This window comes from Bos grunniens, chromosome 15, assembly GCF_055505025.1.
Source record: "Bos grunniens cultivar Pamir isolate PY7600 chromosome 15, Bosgru_T2T1.0, whole genome shotgun sequence".
NCBI lineage: Eukaryota > Metazoa > Chordata > Mammalia > Artiodactyla > Bovidae > Bos > Bos grunniens.
The window spans coordinates 80,025,120-80,030,832 of NC_141179.1; the positions used below are offsets into that span (position 1 = coordinate 80,025,120).

The window sequence follows — 5,713 nt, forward strand, 5'->3', positions numbered from 1 at the left end:
TCACCATCTCCAGTGGCTTCTATTTGGGTTGTTTTTAGTCAGGTATATTATTATTTTGATGGGCAATAGAACCATAATTCTAATAACAAAAGTAGGTCTTGATCCCTACATTTCTATGTATTCTTTCCCTGACAATTCTTTCCTTTTGGAAATAGCTGTGGAAATGTTACCCTTCTCACAATGCTCATGAATCCTGGAAGTCAAAGAGAACATCTTTTTTTTTTTTTCCTTAGTTTAATCATGTAAACTTTTGAGCCCTCGTTTCTTCATCTATAATATCAATATACCATAACATGAACACAATTCAATAATATGCTGTTGCAAGTAGCTTACTAACACAAGAGTAGCACAGTTAAAGTCATTTGTGTTTTCCAATTTCCTGCTTACTGTTTAAAGCTACAGTTTACTAACCACCTTTCTTTTAAAATTCTTATATTAGAACTGATTCAAATGTATTTTTTAATGGCTTTAAAAAAAAGAAAAAAATTCTTATATTTTCCAAGTATATCTCAATATAGAAGAAATTTGAGTGTCTGTAGGTCTCACTAATTACTCACTAAACCATACTTGCTTACCTACCTACTAGCTAAAATAGCTATTCTCTGCTTTTGATATTTTTGACAACTGTGTATTAGCCATATTTTAAATAATTTATAGTTTTCAGTTTTAATTTTCATGTGCTGCATCTTATATATATATATTATTAGCATGATAATTTTTAAATGAAAGCGACCTCTGGCACATCAAAGAGATTTTAGAATAGATTTACCAGGCAGAGTTTCAAAAATCATATCATCAATGTAATTCCTTCAAGTTTGTCATTATTAGTTAAATAGCCGATAAGTCAAGAACACTGTCAGACATAAGCTGCATCCTTGTAAAAGATAAATAAATGTTCCTGCTTTATAATGCCTGATGGCTATGTTGCTTATTTTAGTAGATAAAGCCAGTCAGAATGGTCTCAAATAAAGTGCACACACAAGAAGTAAGAGCTATCATTGCAGAATATGGACAGAAAGGCATGCTTTATTCTTGAAAAAGTTCTAATGGAAGAGTTGGGAAATTCCTGACAAATGCATTACAGAATTTGGTGATGCCCTACCACTGAGAAAGTGGGGTGCAAATATTTCTGCTTCAGAATTTTGCTTTTTTAATAAAAGTAAAACGGATAGATTTTGCTCTGCACACAAACAGATTCAAAATGAAAGTGCATAATTCTTAAACATATCACTTTTATTTAAAGTTAAACCTTGAGTTGTAACTTATGCTTTTATATTTAGAATTTAGCATACATATTCCCCATTAAACTTCAGTTATGTTGAGTCCAGGATATAAAATACTAGACATTAATAGAGAATAGAAATATTATGTACTATTAATGATTCCCCTAAATCCCTTTAATTTATAGAAATTACAAAATAAAAATGATAAATATCTAACTGTGCTATTTTCACAGATGGAACCTCAAAAATATCTAGTGAATGTGAATCTCACTTCAACGACGGAATTCATTCTTTTGGGATTTTCTGACATTCCCAATCTCCAAATGTTTCTTTTTGTGATGTTTCTGTTTACTTATGTGATAACTCTGATGGGAAATGGCATCATTATTCTCATAACCAGGACAGACCAGACTCTCCAGACCCCCATGTATTTTTTCCTTGGTAATTTTTCCTTCTTGGAAATCTGTTACGTGTCTGCCACTCTTCCTAGAATGCTCATAAACCTCTGGACTCAGAAAAGACATATTTCTTTGTTTGCTTGTGCAACACAGATGAGTTTTGTCCTTATACTTGGAAACATAGAGTGCCTGCTTCTCACAGTGATGGCCTATGACCGCTACGTGGCCATTTGTAGCCCCCTGCACTATCCTCTGGTCATGAACCACAAGGCCTGTGTCCAGCTGGTGGCTGCCTGCTGGGCCACTGGCATTCCGACTGAGATAGGGCAGACAAGCCAGATTTTCTCTCTGTCCTTTTGTAGATCCCACCAAATCAATCACTACTTCTGTGACATCCCCCCGGTACTGAAGCTGGCCTGTGGACACGTTTCTGAACGAGATGCTGGTCTTTACAGTTGCTGTGCTGTTTGTCATGGTCCCTTTTCTGCTGATACTTGGCTCCTACAGTAGAATCACCTCCACCATCCTGAAGTTGCCGTCGGCAATGGGAAGAGCAAAGGCTTTCTCCACCTGCTCTTCTCATGTTATGGTTGTGACTTTATTCTTTGGCTCTGCAATTGTTACATATTTACGACCTAAATCCAAAAATTCTTCCACAACAGACAAATTTCTCTCACTTTTCTATACTGTTATCACCCCGATGTTTAATCCCCTGATATACACTCTGAGAAATAAGGATGTCTTGACGGCGTTAAGAAAACTTATACCTTAATGTAAAGCATTAGAGGCTTGATTTAAATTCATTTTCTGTTTTCCTATTTAATTTTGTCATTGTACAATCAGAAATAGTTTGCTTTTTCCACATGACTAATAGATTTATTATGTTTATTCATTCCTAGTCTTATTGTTTTAGGCTGGATTTTCTAATATCAGGATTATATTATGGTGTCTTGCTGATAAGAAACTATGTATTTGGGCAATCTTATATTCAGTCCACAAATTTACTGGTGACTTGCAATATTATGAGAAAAGGTAGTATCACTTACCTACCTTTTCCCCTAAAACCATAGATATTTTTGTACTTTCCTGTTCATATAACTATCATGCACTTTTTTTTTCTTTTCATGATGTTTTTAGATAGTACAGATGGCAAAACTTTGGAGAACAGCTGTTAAATAGCTATGTGTTTTTAACTTTAGACATTTTACCTTTCAACGACTTCAATTTGATCCTTCTGTAAGATTAAAAACAAAACTCTGCATAATGACCCTTGAATTTTGTAGTGTGGCACTAAATTTTTACCCTCTGCTTCTCTCTGAATTCTTCTTTGTAGATATGCTTTGTTTATGTAGCCAAACCATGCTACTAGCATCTTGATAATTTGTTATCTTAATTTTTACTAATGCAAAAAATATTAATTCATGTTTGCTGTTTGGAGATATAAGATGTACAGGATTCAGTCATTTTGTGTCCATATAGTGTTATCCATTCTCTAAGAACTCTTTTTTTTAATTCTTTTGGTGAAGTATATAATTGAAATTAAAATAAAAATATGTAAACATGTAGTATATGCCAGAAGCCAGCTTGAGGAACTCCTCCATGGCAAAGGTCATGAGGAAGGAGGCTCAGCATATGCAAAGGCAGGATGGAGCCTCAGGAGTCCCCCTGGAAATTCTCGAGCATCTACCCCCAAAACCAGAGTCTGCCTACTTTCTGCTTTGTGCTCTCACCTACACCTCTGACTTTACAGGGGCTGTCCCCCACCACCTATCTCTGAAAAAAGAGTTAACTTACAGCTCCAGTTAATAAAGTTCCTGGGCATGACAAGAGTGTTTCAACCTACAAACTCCTTTGGAAGTCCTCTAGCCTGCCTAAATAGGTTCTTCAGGCCACATGTGATTGTTCAGAGCCTCCCAACCATGAGAGGCATGAGATGTTCTAAACTGTCTAAATACAGATTCCTACGATCAGTTAAAAGGTTGATTAGAAATTGTATTGGTGAAGGGTTTTTCACTTGTTGGGCCAATGTTTGCTGCTAAGTTTCCATATCCCTTACCTACTGTGTCCCTGGCAGTGTATTGATTAATATAATTGGTGTATAGGAATGTAAGTAGTAGCTTTAATGTTTGTAACCTTGGACCCTTGAGTTAATTATTTTCTTGTTATAGCCCACCACACCTTTGCCCTATAGGAATGCAACTTTATCTAATGCTTTTGGAGGGTGGTGCCTTACTTTAGAATAATCACCTTTAGAGAAAAATAAGTTTTCTGAAGAAAGAATCTTAAAATGTTGACAGGCCCCCTGGCCAGAAGTTGATGTAAATCACCTAAAATTTGCATATGATAAGTTTGCAGGAAGAAAGCCTGGCTTTGATTAGGATCAAGGACTGCTGTCCTTGCATGACTCTACCCCTTCCCCCATTATCCTTTATGCACAACTTAAGGTATAAAAACTACTTTGGAAAATAAAGTGCAGGCCTTGTTCACCGAAACTTGGTCTCCCCATGTCATTCTTTCTCTCACCTTCTGGCTGAATTCCGATCTGGAACGTGGAGGCTCGTCAAGCCTACTAACTATGCCTGGGCTTCTAAGATCTGACCGAGGAGGCCTTAGTGTTTCCTCTCTTTCGGGAGAACGGGAAGGCGCCTGCGGCCTACGTAGGTGACGCAAATTCCTTATTTTGGAATTTTATTAGCTTTCCACGTAAACCAAGTTATTCAGCCTCTTTTCTCCACTGAATTTTTTCACTGAGCTATCCTTATTTAACCATTCTTTATATCTTTAATTCTATTGTATCCTGATCGCCAAAGCCATCTCCCCTTCGAAATCCCTGGATCCACTGGGGCTGGACCCTGGCAAGTGTATTATTTCCCCAAGTTTTCCTGGTTGTAAAGGATGATACTTGATAAGACAGAATCATTATATTAAACAAACAACAACAAAAAACTATTAAAAAAGATCTTGTATTTCTTCAAAAGAAAAGAGTTGAACTACAGATGGTACGCTGGATCATTTTCAGTCAAAATGATTGGGAAATGATGCAATCTGAAGAAGGTTTTTTCTTTTATATTTTCTTTTAAATCTGTCTTTTTCTTATTATACTATGTGTTTAAATTGTTTTTCATAAGACCATAATTCATCCACCAGCTAGTTCTCTTCTTTGAGTAGGTATTATGTCATCCAAAAAGACATCTAAAAAGCACACCAAAATTACAGCAATCATTTCAGAGGAGATAATGTGCAGATGACAGTCACAGATGACTACTGTGGGTATTACATATTACCCACTGAAAGGAATGAAGGAAGTAAAATTTAAAAGTTGGTTTTGTAGCCATTTTAAAGTCCTCTGTTTCAATATTCTGTTACTGCACAGCAAATTATGTCCAAAATTTACAATTTAAAATAATATCATTTGATTGTATCCCGTACATTGTCCAGTATTGAGGCAGGGATCAGCTGCATGGTTGTTCTCTTCCATATAGCATTGACTGTCATCAATAAAGAGAATTCATATGGTGACTGATTTGGTTTTCATGTCTAAAAAAGCTTCACGTAACTATATCGTGTAGTTACAATGATGCATTACAGAGAAGAAAAATCCAGTTTTCACTTAAATTTCATACTCTAGGGGAATAAACTGTTACTAGATAAATAATAAAGTAATTTAGCATAAAAGCATAAAATAAATCATACAGTAAAATGATCCACGTTGAACTTGTAATATTAGAATGGTGTTTAACTTAAGTTTGGGAAATAAGAAGTTAAAGAATGCTTTCAGTAAAGGATGACACTAAAGTAATTTTTTTTTAAATCTCAACAATAGGGCTAACAAACAATTAAATTAAAAAATATTGAAACACGTCTTTCTGCAATTTGAACCAAAGAAAGGGATTTTTCTCTCTTACAGTTTTTTTTTTTTTTTTCCCCAACATTTTACTAGAGATACTAGCCTATACAGTGAAAAAAGAGAGAGAGAGAGAGAAAGAATAAAATGTATATGTGAACACTGTAAAGTGTTAGTCACTCAGTCGTGTCTGACTCTTTGTGACCCAGTAGACTGTATCTTGCCAGGCTCCTCTGTCTATGAATTCT

At 35.4% G+C, this 5,713-nt stretch overlaps 1 pseudogene; it reads left to right on the forward strand.

The window, feature by feature from the left end:
• The first annotated feature begins 1,450 nt into the window (after window positions 1-1,450).
• LOC147358675 (olfactory receptor 10AG1-like) lies at window positions 1,451-2,393 on the forward strand (annotated as a pseudogene).
• Window positions 2,394-5,713: the final 3,320 nt, after the last annotated feature.